Source organism: Brassica rapa, chromosome A07, assembly GCF_000309985.2.
Source record: "Brassica rapa cultivar Chiifu-401-42 chromosome A07, CAAS_Brap_v3.01, whole genome shotgun sequence".
In the NCBI taxonomy this organism is placed as follows: domain Eukaryota; kingdom Viridiplantae; phylum Streptophyta; class Magnoliopsida; order Brassicales; family Brassicaceae; genus Brassica; species Brassica rapa.
Genome location: NC_024801.2, coordinates 5330166 through 5346842, shown reverse-complemented (window position 1 = coordinate 5346842; position 16677 = coordinate 5330166). Strand labels below are relative to the sequence as shown.

At 43.0% G+C, this 16677-nt stretch overlaps 2 non-coding genes across 2 annotated transcripts; both read right to left on the bottom strand.

The window, feature by feature from the left end:
* Nucleotides 1–274: 274 nt before the first annotated feature.
* LOC117126975 lies at nucleotides 275–380 on the bottom strand. The gene has a single exon (XR_004449736.1). It is a non-coding gene; the product is annotated as a small nucleolar RNA R71 (small nucleolar RNA).
* A 3860-nt stretch (nucleotides 381–4240) lies between these two features.
* On the bottom strand, nucleotides 4241–4346 carry LOC117126960. The gene has a single exon (XR_004449721.1). It is a non-coding gene; the product is annotated as a small nucleolar RNA R71 (small nucleolar RNA).
* Nucleotides 4347–16677: the final 12331 nt, after the last annotated feature.

The following is a 16677-nucleotide window of genomic DNA, read 5'->3' as shown; positions in this document are numbered from 1 at the left end:
AAGCCTCAATACTACACTTTCGTGTCGCAGATACCCTACTCTGGGTTACCGCACGAGCATCCTATGGACCATTTGGAACGGTTCGAGGATCTAATCGCTGCCATTCGGATGGAAGGAGTCCCCGAAGATTACCTGTTGTGCAAGCTCTTCAGATACACGCTGAATGGAGAAGCGATGCACTGGCCTAGGCAGCAACCCACAAGATCTTTAACATCCTGGAGCGACATCAAGAATGCTTTCTTACGAAACTTCTTCGATGAGGCGCGCGCTGAAGAACTTCGGAACAAAATTTCCACATTCTCGCAGAAGGATGGAGAGTCCTTCAAAAATGCGTGGATTAGATTTAGGTTTTTCCAGGTAAACTGTCCACACCACGGATTTAATGAAATGCAGCTGCTAAGCACTTTCTTCCGAGGTCTTGCCTTACAATATCAGATGGCTCTTGATACGACGAGTGAAGGAAACTTCACTACTCGGAATCCGTTGGAAGCTGTGAGACTTATCGAAAACCTTGCTAGCAGCAGCAGCTCTGAACGGAAGAAGTCAGTAGCTTCCATCGGGAAGGAACAGATGGACGAAGTAAGAGCTAAGTTAGATGTGGTGCACGAGCTTCTTAAGAAGCAAGTCTGTTCAGCTGAAGGAGAAGTAGCAGATACAGAAGGAGAAGAAGATGTGAACTACATCGGATGTACCGGATTCGAGAAATTTGGAAACCAGGGCGGAAACAGAAGTAATCAAAATTAACAATTTCAAAAACCCTTCAACAACAACAATAGCTACTCGAACTCTTAATACCAAAAACCACCACCCTAGACTCAGGAAAGCAAGATCGAAGAGATGCTTGATCGAGTACTGTTGGGACAACAACAAATCACCGTGGATTTCAACGGTAAGATAGACTCTGCCTACAACAATCTGAACACCAAAATCGAGACCTTAGGGACTCAGGTGAGAAAACTTGAAACTCAAATAATTCAGACGGGCGAGACTATAAAGAGGCAAGAAGCTTTCGCTAGAGAGGCAGGAGCCGACAAAGGAAAACACCATGTAAATGCCATCATAGATGATGATTTTTGGCAAGTGGTGAGAAATGAAAAGCTTGAGGAAGGAGATTTCGAAATCGAAAGCTCCATGAGTCTCGGCGGATCCCAATGGTGTCGACCGATGTCGATGAACTCGCATCGATCGACAGACCATGATGAAGATCGATGGACGGATTGCTCCAGTCATTGATCGACGACGTCTGCCAATTCGACTAAATGCAATGCGGTCCGAATTCTAACTCATGAAGAATTCGCAGCTAAGCATCCTCACCCATCCTCCCCTTTCTATGATAATATCGATCGATCGGTTGAGCCAACCATCGATCGACAGAGTGAGCCCGACGTCGATCGTCACAACACACCTCCCATCAATCGACAGGCACCTCTGACATACCGAGTGCGGTTACCTTCAATCAATAATGATTACATCAATGCACTCAGACCACCACCTAAACCATTAGCAAACCTACCCAAACCAAAACCCAACCCTTTAAATAGTTCACCAGAATCTGTTCAAGAAGAACAAGTATCTGAAGGGAGAAGGTTGAGGAAAATAAAGGAGAAGATTCCTAAAAACCTTAAGAGGGAAGCTAACGATAAAGAGATGAATGGTTTCACTAAACGAGTCCTCAGAATCCCAATCGAAAAACCTTTTGATGAAGCTTACTTCACACACCGGTTGTGGATGTTCTTCAGAGAAACAAAGGTAACTGAGGAGGACATTAGGAGAATGTTTCATCAAGTCAGAGGAAAGATGAAACACAGGATCACATTGACGAAGAAGAGTGATCCTGGGAAGTTCGCAATACCATGCGTAGTCAAGGGTGTTGAATTTCCCCATTCAATGTGAGACACATGAGCATCAGTTAGTATCCTCCCAAGGATCATGGCAGACCAGCTTGGTTTGACCATTGAACCCTCAACAGAATCCTTCACCTTCGTGGATCTTTCAGAGAAACGATCAGGAGGCATCATAAGAGATCTGGAGGTACAGATTGGTAATGCCCTTGTCCCTGTAGATTTTCATGTCTTAGACATCGAGCTTAACTGGAACTCTTCACTTCTGCTTGGAAGATCTTTCCTAGCTACAGTAGGAGCTGTATGTGACATGAACAAAAAAAAATTGTGTCTAACGCTCATAGACCCAAACATCCACTATGACGCCATCCGACCTAAGAGAAAGGTCATTAATTCGGTGGATTATGGGAAAGAACTTGGCTTCATTGGCGCATGCTATTGTGCAGCAGAGTATGAATCGGAGTACGAAACAGAGTACTCGGAATCGATCGACACCCCAACCTTTCCATCGATCGATTCCAATGTGTCAATGGTGACGGATGACCACAACAACACGTCACTCGACGTAATTGATATACCTTGGATTTGACCCATTTTTAACCATGGTATATTATTATTTTACTATATATATATCTATGTTTTCTACTCTTCTAGGTATGTTTTCAGGTTCAGGTGCATTTCGGAGTAAAGCTATGACTTTGGAGCATAAAAGACATTTCACCCGAGCTGACCACTTTGAGGTCGACGAGAGGAAGAATAATCGATCGATGCGCATCAGTGCTGACGATCGATATCAGGAAATGCCTCGACAGATGAAGATTAATATCGATTGATGTACACAAGTACCGTCGATCGATGTCGAGACACCAGACCAAGGCCAAGCCAAATTACCAAAATGCCCTGACGAGTTTTTAACCTAGTAGAATATATACTGCCTTAGTGTTTGACGGCAGAGAGAGCTTTTTCTTTTCTAGACCTAGTTTTGTTACAAGTTTCATTTGGAGAGAAGATCACTTGTGATTGGAACTCCTTGTTTCATTTTCTTATCATATATTCTATGAGTTTCTATTTATCTATTGATATGAATTACTTTGCTATGTCTGAGTAGTTCAACTGTTAGACTATTGATCGACACTCTCTTGTGTCTGCATCTAACGGGTGAGACGCAAGATCTAGTCTGTTAACCAGTGGTACATGCGACAGCTGATCACTGAGTTAAGCGAATGAGCTCTAATATATCATGCATGCAACAGTTAGGCATCTATAGGAATTATAATCTCCAACACCTGAATAGTGGCCATGCATCTAATATCATTTCCAACCTAAGTTACATTTATCATTTACTCGCTAGTTACTATTGCTATTTTATTTAAAACATTACAACCTTTAGAATTAATAAACACTAGATTTAATTGTTCCCTAGCTCCTTGTGGATTCGATCCCTAAGTACTACATCTGAACCTCTTTTGATGAGAGTAACACTCCTTAGGGTAATTTGAGTGGTATCAAATTTGGTACCGTTGCCGGGAAGCTTTGATCGCCATTAGATTTAGTTTTATTAATTCTTATTCTTTTCTTTACCCCCTTTTGTAATAATCTTCCTTTTTCTTGTCTTTTCATGTGCATGCCCAGCGGTACCAGAAGCAACAAGGAGAAAGACATGCTGTTCTCAGACGATCTTGCTCATTTGGAACGCACCATCCGTAGAGGTCAACGTTCCACATCGCTCGACGCAACCACTTCGTCGTCGATCGATACGCACAACCAACCGTCGACCGACACCAGACCGTCATCGTCGATTGATCCCAATTGTTCGACAACGATCGATACTACACCGCGTACGTCGATCGATACCATGTCGTCAAAAATGGTAAACATTATTATTCTAACTCAGGATGAGAACGGAAACCTGTATGACCAGGCCGGTCATCTGCGTAATGCAACAGGTCAGAAAATAGATGCTCAGGGAACTGTAATCCCTGATGCTGATCCTACAGAAGCTGCTCAACCTGTAGATGAGGACGCTCGATCGAACCCACTGGCCGACTACAATCGCCCAGATGAGTACTATTCCAACAGATCAGCGATTCGACTTCCGGAGATCCAGAAGCAGAATTTCGAGCTGAAGCCTCAATACTACACTTTCGTGTCGCAGATACCCTACTCTGGGTTACCGCACGAGCATCCTATGGTCCATTTGGAACGGTTCGAGGATCTAATCGCTGCCATTCGGATGGAAGGAGTCCCCGAAGATTACCTGCTGTGCAAGCTCTTCAGATACACGATGAATGGAGAAGTGATGCACTGGCTTAGACAGCAACCCATAAGATCTTTAACATCCTGGAGCGACATCAAGAATGCTTTCTTATGAAACTTCTTCGATGAGGCGCGCGCTGAAGAACTTCGGAACAAAATTTCCACATTCTCGCAGAAGGCTGGAGAGTCCTTCAAAGATGCGTGGATTAGATTTAGGTTTTTCCAGGTAAACTGTCCACAACACGGATTTAATGAAATGCAGCTGCTAAGCACTTTCTTCAGAGGTCTTGACTTACAGTATCAGATGGCTCTTGATACGACGAGTGAAGGAAACTTCACTACTCGGAATCCGTTGGAAGCTGTGAGACTTATCGAAAACCTTGCTAGCAGCAGCACCACCAAAAACACTGACTCTGAACGGAAGAAGTCTGTAGCCTCTATCGGGAAGGAACAGATGGACGAAGTAAGAGCTAAGTTAGATGTGGTGCACGAGCTTCTTAAGAAGCAAGTCTGTTCAGCTGAAGGAGAAGTAGCAGATACAGAAGGAGAAGAAGATGTGAACTACATCGGATGTACCGGATTCGAGAAATTTGGAAACCAGGGCGGAAACAGAAGTAATCAAAATTAACAATTTCAAAAACCCTTCAACAACAACAATAGCTACTCGAACTCTTACTACCAAAAACCACCACCCTAGACTCAGGAAAGCAAGATCGAAGAGATGCTTGATCGAGTACTGTTGGGACAACAACAAATCACCGTGGATTTCAACAGTAAGATAGACTCTGCCTACAACAATCTGAACACCAAAATCGAGACCTTAGGGACTCAGGTGAGAAAACTTGAAACTCAAATAATTCAGACGGGCGAGACTATAAAGAGGCAAGAAGCTTTCGCTAAAGAGGCAGGAGCCGACAAAGGAAAACACCATGTAAATGCCATCATAGATGATGATTTTTGGCAAGTGGTGAGAAATGAAAAGCTTGAAGAAGGAGATTTCGAAATCGAAAGCTCCATGAGTCTCGGCGGATCCCAATGGTGTCGACCGATGTCAATGAACTCGCATCGATCGACAGACCATGATGAAGATCGATGGACGGATTGCTCCAGTCATTGATCGACGACGTCTGCCAATTCGACTAAATGCAATGCGGTCCGAATTCTAACTCATGAAGAATTCGCAGCTAAGCATCCTCACCCACCCTCCCCTTTCTATGATAAAATCGATCGATCGGTTGAGCCAACCATCGATCGACAGAGTGAGCCCGACGTCGATCGTCACAACACACCTCCCATCAATCGACAGGCACCTCTGACATACCGAGTGCGGTTACCTTCAATCAATAATGATTACATCAATGCACTCAGACCACCACCTAAACGATTAGCAAACCTACCCAAACCAAAACCCAACCCTTTAAATAGTTCACCAGAATCTGTTCAAGAAGAACAAGAATCTGAAGGGAGAAGGTTGAGGAAAATAAAGGAGAAGATTCCTAAAAACCTTAAGAGGGAAGCTAACGATAAAGAGATGAATGGTTTCACTAAACGAGTCCTCAGAATCCCAATCGAAAAACCTTTTGATGAAGCTTACTTCACACACTGGTTGTGGATGTTCTTCAGAGAAACAAAGGTAACTGAGGAGGACATTAGGAGAATGTTTCATCAAGTCAGAGGAAAGATGAAACACAGGATCACATTGACGAAGAAGAGTGATCCTGGGAAGTTCGCAATACCATGCGTAGTCAAGGGTGTTGAATTTCCCCATTCAATGTGAGACACAGGAGCATCAGTTAGTATCCTCCCAAGGATCATGGCAGACCAGCTTGGTTTGACCATCGAACCCTCAACAGAATCCTTCACCTTCGTGGATCTTTCAGAGAAACGATCAGGAGGCATCATAAGAGATCTGGAGGTACAGATTGGTAATGCCCTTGTCCCTGTAGATTTTCATGTCTTAGACATCGAGCTTAACTGGAACTCTTCATTTCTGCTTGGAAGATCTTTCCTAGCTACAGTAGGAGCTGTATGTGACATGAACAAAAAAAAATTGTGTCTAACGCTAATAGACCCAAACATCCACTACGACGCCATCCGACCTAAGAGAAAGGTCATTAATTCGGTGGATTATGGGAAAGAACTTGGCTTCATTGGCGCATGCTATTGTGCAGCAGAGTATGAATCGGAGTACGAAACAGAGTACTCGGAATCGATCGACACCCCAACCTTTCCATCGATCGATTCCAATGTGTCAATGGTGACGGATGACCACAACAACACGTCACTCGACGTAATTGATATACCTTGGATTTGACCCATTTTTAACCATGGTATATTATTATTTTACTATATATATATATCTATGATTTCTACTCTTCTAGGTATGTTTTCAGGTTCAGGTGCATTTCGGAGTAAAGCTATGACTTTGGAGCATAAAAGACATTTCATTCGAGCTGACCACTTTGAGGTCGACGAGAGGAAGAATAATCGATCGATGCACATTAGTGCTGACGATCGATATCAGGAAATGCCTCGACAGATGAAGATTAATATCGATTGATGTACACAAGTACCGTCGATCGATGTCGAGACACCAGACCAAGGCCAAGCCAAATTACCAAAATGCCCTGACGAGTTTTTAACCTAGTAGAATATATACTGCCTAAGTGTTTGACGGCAGAGAGAACTTTTTCTTTTCTAGACCTAGTTTTGTTACAAGTTTCATTTGGAGAGAAGATCACTTGTGATTGGAACTCCTTGTTTCATTTTATTATCATCTATTCTATGAGTTTCTATTTATCTATTGATATGAATTACTTTGCTATGTCTGAGTAGTTCAACTGTTAGACTATTGATCGACACTCTCTTGTGTCTGCATCTAACGGGTGAGACACAAGATCTAGTCTGTTAACCAGTGGTACATGCGACAGCTGATCACTGAGTTAAGCGAATGAGCTCTAATATATCATGCATGCAACAGTTAGGCATCTATAGGAATTATAATCTCCAACACCTGAATAGTGGCTATGCATCTAATATCATTTCCAACCTAAGTTACATTTATCATTTACTCGCTAGTTACTATTGCTATTTTATTTAAAACATTACAACCTTTAGAATTAATAAACACTAGATTTAATTGTTCCCTAGCTCCTTGTGGATTCGATCCCTAAGTACTACATCTGAACCTCTTTTGATGAGAGTAACACTCCTTAGGGTAATTTGAGTGGTATCAAATTTGGTACCGTTGCCGGGAAGCTTTGATCGCCATTAGATTTAGTTTTATTAATTCTTATTCTTTTCTTTACCCCCTTTTGTAATAATCTTTCTTTTTCTTGTCTTTTCATGTGCATGCCCAGCGGTACCAGAAGCAACAAGGAGAAAGACATGCTGTTCTCAGACGATCTTGCTCATTTGGAACACACCATCCGTAGAGGTCAACGTTCCACATCGCTCGACGCAACCACTTCGTCGTCGATCGATACGCACAACCAACCGTCGACCGACACCAGACCGTCATCGTCGATCGATCCCAATCGTTCGACAACGATCGATACTACACCGCGTACGTCGATCGATACCATGTCGTCAAAAATGGTAAACATTATTATTCTAACTCAGGATGAGAACGGAAACCTGTATGACCAGGCCGGTCATCTGCGTAATGCAACATGTCAGAAAATAGATGCTCAGGGAACTGTAATCCCTGATGCTGATCCTACAGGAGCTGCTCAACCTGTAGATGAGGACGCTCGATCGAACCCACTGGCCGACTACAATCGCCCAGATGAGTACTATTCCAACAGATCAGCGATTCGACTTCCAGAGATCCAGAAGCAGAATTTCGAGCTGAAGCCTCAATACTACACTCTCGTGTCGCAGATACCCTACTCTGGGTTACTGCACGAGCATCCTATGGACCATTTGGAATGGTTCGAGGATCTAATCGCTACCATTCGGATGGAAGGAGTCCCGAATATTACCTGCTGTGCAAACTCTTCAGATACACGCTGAATGGAGAAGCGATGCACTGGCTTAGGCAGCAACCCACAGGATCTTTAACATCCTGGAGCGACATCAAGAATGCTTTCTTACGAAACTTCTTCGATGAGGCGCGCGCTGAAGAACTTCTGAACAAAATTTCCACATTCTCGCAGAAGGCTGGAGAGTCCTTCAAACATGCGTGGATTAGATTTAGGTTTTTCCAGCGAGACTGTCCACACCACGGATTTAATGAAGTGCAGCTGCTAAGCACTTTCTTCCGAGGGCTCGCCTTACAGTATCAAATGGCTCTTGATACGGCGAGTGAAGGAAACTTCACTACTCGAAATCCGTTGGAAGCTGTGAGATTTATCGAAAACCTTGCTAACAGCAGCAGCACCAAAAACACTGACTCTGAACGGAAGAAGTCTATAGCCTCTATCGGGAAGGAACAGATGGACGAAGCAAGAGCTAAGTTAGATGTGGTGCACGAGCTTCTTAGGAAGCAAGTCTGTTCAGCTGAAGGAGAAGTAGCAGATACAGAAAGAGAAGAAGATGTGAACTACAACGGAGGTACCGGATTCCAGAAATTTGGAAACCAGGGCGGAAACAGATACATCTTTGGAAATGGCCAAAGAAGTAACCAAAGTTCACAATTTCAAAAACTCTTCAACAACAGTAAATGCTACTCGAACTCTTACTATCAAAATCCACCAGCCCAGACTCAGGAAAGCAAGATCGAAGAAATGCTTGATCGAGTACTGTTGGGACAACAACAAATCACTGTGGATTTCAACGGTAAGATAGACTCTGCCTACAACAATTTGAACACCAAAATCGAGACCTTAGGGACTCAGGTGAGAAAACTTGAAACCCAAGTAATTCAGACAGGCAAGACTATTAAGAGGCAAGAAGCTTTCGCTAGAGAGGCAGGAGCCGACAAAGGGAAACACCACGTAAATGCCATCATAGATGATGAATTTTGGCAAGTGGTGAGAAATGAAAACCTTGAGGAAGGAGATTTCAAAATCGAAAGCTCCATGAGTCTCAGCGGATCCCAATGGTGTTGACCGATGTCGATGAACTCGCATCGATCGACAGACCATGATGAAGATCGATGGACGGATTACTCCAGTCATCAATCGACGTCGTCTGCCAATTCGACTGAATGCAATGCGGTTCGAATTCTAACTCATGAAGAATTCGCAGCTAAGCATCCTCACCCACCCTCCCCTTTCTATGATAAAATCGATCGATCGGTTAACTCAACCATCGATCGACAGAGTGAGTCCGACGTCGATCGTCACAACACACCTCCAATCGATCGACAGGCACCTCTGACATACCGAGTGCGGTTACCCTCAATCGATGATGATTACATCAATTCACTCAGACCACCACCTAAACCATTAGCAAACCCACCCGAACCAAAACCCAACCCTTTAACTAGTTCAACAGAATCTGTTCATGAAGAACAAGAATCTGAAGAGAGAAGGTTAAGGAAAAGAAATGAGAAGATTCCTAAAAACCTTAAGAGGGAAGCTAACGATAAGGAGATGGATGGTTTCACTAAACGAGTCCTCAGAATCCCAATCGAAAAACCTTTTGATGAAGCTTACTTCACACACCGGTTGTGGATGTTCTTCAGAGAAACAAAGGTAACTGAGGAGGACATTAGGAGAATGTTTCATCAAGTCAGAGGAAAGATGAAACACAGGATCACATTGACGAAGAAGAGTAATCCTGGGAAGTTTGCAATACCATGCATAGTCAAGGGTGTTGAATTTCCCCATTCAATGTGTGACACAGGAGCATCGGTTAGTATCCTCCCTAGGATCATGGCAGACCAGCTTGGTTTGACCATCGAACCCTCAACAGAATCCTTCACCTTCGTGGATCTTTGAGAGAAACGATCCGGAGGCATCATAAGAGATCTGGAGGTACTGATTGGTAATGCCCTTGTCCCTGTAGATTTTCATGTCTTAGACATCGAGCTTAACTGGAACTCTTCACTTCTGCTTGGAAGATCCTTCCTAGCTACAGTAGGAGCTGTATGTGACATGAACAAAAACAAATTGTGTCTAACGCTCATAGACCCAAACATCCACTACGACCCATCCGACCTAAGAGAAAGGTCATTAATTCTGTGGATTATGGGAAAGAACTTGGCTTCATTGGCGCATGCCATTGTGGAGCAGAGTATGAATCGGAGTACGAAACAGAGTACTCGGAATCGATCGACACCCCAAACCTTTCCATCGATCGATTCCAATGTGTCAATGGTGACCGATGACCACAACAACACGTCACTCGACGTAATGCACCCACTTGACCATTTCGCTTCACCTAATCATTGTTACCAACATTTGCCTTCCAACCTCCAACCAGGAGAGGACATGATGATTATTCCATAGGCAGTTGGGCAGACAGTGGTTTCCATGAAAGTTTTGCAGTTGACACTGTAATTACTTCACCTCATGAGGAACATACCGAGGAATACGATGAGGATTACTGGAAAGAACGTGCAATAGAAATGTCTTTGCAGGATGAAAGACTTGAAATACACAAGTTCACCAACACGTTTCCAACATCGTTCGACGCTGTGCACTCCGCATCGGTCGATACCCACCCTCGTCCAGCAAAACAACCGCTCACATCGATCGACACACCGAAAGGAACATCGATCGATATTTGCGCCGTAGCTAAAATTCAGGAGCATGAGAATATTCCCTCCCTAACTAGGTTTACAGATACCTATATAAATCGTTTTGCACCTCCGAAACCACCTACACACATCAGAGCAAACACACAAGCAAATAAGATGAACACTCTTCCTTCTACATCAACAGAAGAATCCATGAAGAGCAATCATCTCAAGAACACAAGTTCTGCAGAAATTACTCTGCCATCGATCGATGTAACTGTATCTACATCGATCGATACTACTCTAAACCCTAATCTCTCTATTTCTAAAATGAATAATTATGCAAACATTGATTACGGTTTTCTAACACCTGATGAATTTGGTATTTTCAGGTATCCAGATGGCAACGCACGTGCAATGGATGGAAAGATTTTACAAGTGTCCAGAGAGGACATAGTAGACATCCTTCAAGTAGCCAATGGACCTGACAACCTGTTCTCACAGCAACGTGGCACTCCAGACGTCATTCTAACAGATCCTAACAACCACGCAGGAGTCGCCACAACAGAGATCAACACAGATCTATCACGCCAACCAAAAGGGCAAGCATCGATCGACGGTACAACGGAGAAATCGATCGCCAGGGTAACACCAACGTCGATCGATATGGATGATCCGAAGTCGATCGACAGACGCTATGAATGTGGGAGCCGCGCTTTCGACATGTATGGAGCCAGAAAGTTCACTTGGGAACAAAGGGACGAATATGGAGTCTACAGAGATGAGCGTGCACACGCACGAAGCGCAGCTGGTGAGATGATACCTGTCACAAAGGACAACATCAGGAAAATACTGGAAAGAGCATCTCTTTTTGAAGAGAGCCACATCTGTCTTCCAGAACATGCCACTTCCTTCACACTCACAAGACTGGCACCAGAACTCTAAAACAAAGAAGAAATCGATGAAATGGTGTTTGGTATTTGTGGAGCTCAGGAGAAACTGGGAGAGGAGCTCAAAACACTGGTAGATGAAATACATCAGCCTTTGGATAAAGGCTACAATGAGCTTTTCAGATGTATGGCAGAAATGAGGACAGAAATTGAAAGTTTACGTCAGCAACTTGAGAAGGAAGCTATGACCTCAGCATCGATCGACGCACCACGTGCAACATCGATCGACGTCAGTCTTCCTACAGCTAAGATCCTTGCAGAACCGCGATGTTCAACACAACACAAGGATGAATGGGAAGTCTCATACATCGACACGAGGATAAACGACGTTTACTGCCCTCTCAACAACAACGTGGACTGGCTAAGCACTAAAATCGAGCTACTACAGCAAGATCTGGACACCATTCGCAAGAAGGACCAACATCCAGCCACATCGATCGACATGTGCACCTTCACATCGCTCGACGCCAAATTCTCAGCAATGAATGAGAGGCTGAGGACTTACGAGGATATGCATGACCGTTTATATCACCAGTCATGATATATTTAAACAAATTGTCTAGTCAATTACTTGATGCCCAAAAGGATATTGAGAACATTACTAATCAAAGTTTTTTGCAGGTAAAATCAGCATCGATCGACAGGCTAAGAGGACCCTGGAACGATGGCAAGAAACCTGTGGAGTTACTTCCTTACACAGCAGCAGAGGTTGACAAGATCACATCCAAGATCTACACTGCTCTAGACACCATGGAGGAACGACTTGACAAACGCTGAGATGACATCTACTTTCCATTCGACAACAAAATCAGTGGAATAGACAACCACGCAGAATGGCTACAGAAAGAAGTCAAAGCCATTCAGAGACAACTCGCAGCTCAACATCAGATATCAGCATCGATCGACAGGACAAAAGCAAAATCGATCGACGGCAACTCACCGAGATCGACCAACAAACACATAATCGCATCGATCGACGCCGAGTCTATACCAATCGGCGAGCAGCTGATACACAAGACAGTAGAGTCAATGCAAAAGGAACTGACAGATCTTTCAGCATACGCCTATGACAACATAGGCTGGCACCAGGTCAGCATTGACAACATTCAAGAAAGGCTACAGAACATCTCCAATGTACTTGGGAAGATAGATGACAAATGGACAAGAAATGATGAGGCCACAAGAAGTTTCATTGCATCTTGGTCCAGAATGCGCAGAGATGACGTGGATGCTTGCTTTCCAACAAGCAGCTGCTTCTCCACCCAATAGCCAATCACTACCACAGTCAAGCTAAATGACTATAACCAAGCGCTGAGTGGGAGGCAACCCACTATTAGGTATTTTACTTCAGTTTTATTAGCTAACATTTAATTTTTTTCGTTTTATCTCTTTCAGATTTAGGAGAACCAAGTAGGAGGACTTGAATATCGACCGACGACGAGACGTCGACATCGTTCGACATAGGCAACCACACGACGATTGATGTAACACTACCCATCGATCGATATTTAATCCGGTCAGATGTATCTTACCTACTTGTTACATTTCGTACATCATACACATTCAATCATAACTCCGTCTGAGTTACACTGGGACAGTGTAATTTAAGTCTGGGAGGAGATTTACTGATATATAATGTATTTTATTCTTACGTAAAAAGGAATTTCAAATAAATTATGCTTAGCTATCGAAAATAGGGACTATAATCTTATATTGGTTTAAACATGAATATCTAACCAATCTTTAGCACCATTTTAGATTTACTGATTGCAGATAGCACTAAAGATGCTAAAGCAGATCAACCTATCAACTACACGCTTACCTTGAACCGTATGAAGTAGCCAAAGCTGATTTCCAACACTAAACCTTACATAACCGCTTGTCTTGGGGCTTGGTATACATGGGATCGGATTCTTCAGACAGGTCTGGAAGGTAACGCCTGGTTTAGATTATTTACCACATTTTCTCTCTCTAGATTTCGACCCTAGATTAGTTAGTATTTAAAAATAATATATATATATATATAAATAAAAAAAAAATAATAATAATAAATAAGATCTATTGTTTAATTAGGATGAGTCAGAACAGGACTTGGTGGCTAAAACCATTAAGGCTTGATTCATAAAGACTCAAATTAAAGAGTTCGAAACGGGACTTGGAGGCGGCAATCTTCAAGGCTCGCTTTCGCAAAGAACTCTTGGATATAGGTCAAAAAGAAGTGAACAGAACTTGGTGGTAACCACCATTAAGTTTTGATTCATGGAAGCCTATCCAATCTTGGTCACTGATCCTGCAGTGGAAGCAGACTTTGACTCAAGAGAGAAATTTAGAGAGAGAGAAACTAGGAACTAACTTTTTACCTGCAGCTCCAGATACTTTTCTGAAATCCTTGCATCATGTGATCGATACTCCCAAGGTAAAGCGTTCACTTTATATTTATGCTAAGAAATGAAATCAGTAGAGGGGATGTCAGACGCGAATTGATGAGTTGTGTTATGTTAGAAATGGTTGCTAAGCTAGGATATTGCATAGTGTGCTTTCGTGATTATGACTTTTTAAATGTGGTTGCAAAATTGTTGAGGAAAGATTTCTATGTTTTTAAAATTTTAAATCCCTAAATATTTTCAAACCTCTTTCACAGAGACTGCCTGTATGTTTTGCTTGAGGACAAGCAAAAGGGTAAGTCTGGAGGAGTTGATATACCTTGGATTTAACCCATTTTTATCCATGGTATATTAGTATTTTACTATATATATATATATGTTTTCTACGCTTCTAGGTATATTTTCAGGTTCAGGTGCATTTCGGAGTAAAGCTATGACTTTGGAGCATTTTGGAGATTAAAAAACATTTCATCCGAGCTGACCACTTAGAGGTCGACGAGAGGAAGAATAATCGATCGATGCGCATCAGTGCTGACGATCGATATCAGGAAATGCCTCGACAGAGGAAGATTAATATCGATCGATGTACACAAGTACCATCGATCGATGTCGAGACACCAGACGCGACATTTTGGATTCAGCAAACTTAAAAACCAAGGCCAAGCCAAATTACCAAAATGCCGTGACGAGTTTTTAACCTAGTAGAATATATACTGCAAGTGTTTTGACGGCAGAGAGAGCTTTCTTTTCTAGACCTAGTTTTGTTACAAGTTTCATTTGGAGAGAAGATCACTTGTGATTGGAACTTCTTGTTTCATTTTCTTATCATCTATTCTATGAGTTTCTATTTATCTATTGATATGAATTGCTTTGCTATGTCTGAGTAGTTCAACTGTTAGATCTAGGGTTCAGATAGGTTTGTGGGATTAGCCCCAAACTATAGATCTGCCTTGTTGTGATATTCATGATAGATTTGTATTCATTGCTTGTTTTAGCCTAGCTAACTAGAACTTGATCATAGGATTGTATATTCAAGCACCCTTGTTATCCCATCCTGACATCTATCTATTATATTAGGATTGCTAGAGAGGGCTAACCGCCAATTTAGAATCTTAGTAGAGCATTTTCATACTCGCGCATAGGCCTGGCTAGAACCCGTCGATCGATGTCCTCAACTGACAATCGATCGATGTTGGCAAAGGTGTATTGGTCGACATCTTAATAGACTATCGATCGACACTCTCTTGTGTCTGCATCTAACCGGTGAGACACAAGATCTAGTCTGTTAACCAGTGGTACATGCGACAGCTGATCACTGAGTTAAGCGAATGAGCTCTAATATATCATGCATGCAACAGTTAGGCATCTATAGGAATTATAATCTCCAACACCTGAATAGTGGCCCTGCATCTAATATCATTTCCAACCTAAGTTACATTTATCATTTACTCGCTAGTTACTATTGCTATTTCATTTAAAACATTACAACCTTTAGAATTAATAAACACTAGATTTAATTGTTTCCTAGCTCCTTGTGGATTCGATCCCTAAGTACTACATCTGAACCTCTTTTGATGAGACTAAACTCCTTAGGATAATTTTAGTGGTATCAGTTAGTATGTCGAAAACGAGAGAGTGTCGATCGATAGTCTATTAAGACGTCGACCGATACTGTAGAAACCCTTAAAAAAAAAAAAAAAAAAGAATGGTCGAGTATCCTTTGGGTGGTCGAGTCGCGAACGATCAGATTGTTCTTGTCTAAACCATGAGTCAAGTATGCCACTAGACAATGGTCAGACAATGTAGGAGATTGATTCAAATGATTTTTGAAGCAAGACACTTTAGGAAGCACAACAGGAAGACCGGAAATTGGGCGAAAAACCCTAAATTTCGGTATTACGAAATGTTTCGAAGAAGCCGAAAGCTCGGTAAATATTCTTCCTCAAGATCAGAGTCCTAGTAGGGTTTATTAAAAATACTCAGGCCATCAGAACGGGCGTAGAAAAATATTTGGGATTGATCACGGGACGAAAATTCACCGGAAAGGCCGAAATCGGCCAAATCGACCGAGAAGCTCGAGGTGGCTTGATGTGTATGTGTTTAGGACGTGGTGTCAGGCTCTTGACAGTGTATGTCTCAAGGGAAGCAGGAGGTGTTGCAGTACATGCAACCTGTACATGCAAGTAGCCATGTGGAGTAAGAGGTGGAACAGCCAAGCACGAGGTGTTGCGATGCATGCGACCGAAGCATGCGGCCAGCCATGTGTGAGATGGGGTGTCGACCTGCATGCACTTAAATCATCCAGCAGGCCATCTGGACGTGGGTGTGTCATCCTGCATGAGACTGAGGCATGCAGCCAGCCATGTGGAGCACGAGGTGGAACGGCCAACCAGAGGTGTCGCGATGCAGCGACCGGGCCATGCGGCCAGACATGTGGAGGACGTGTGTCAGCTTGTATGTGAGCAGGCCATGCATCCAGTAGGTAGAGGGCGTGGGGTCACCTTGCATGTGAGCAGGGCCATGCTGAAGGACAAGTGGAGCACGAGGTGCCGCTGCGTATGCGTCCGGAGCCATGCGAAGCGACACACGGGCTGCCACACGGCTTGCTCCTGATTGGTTGC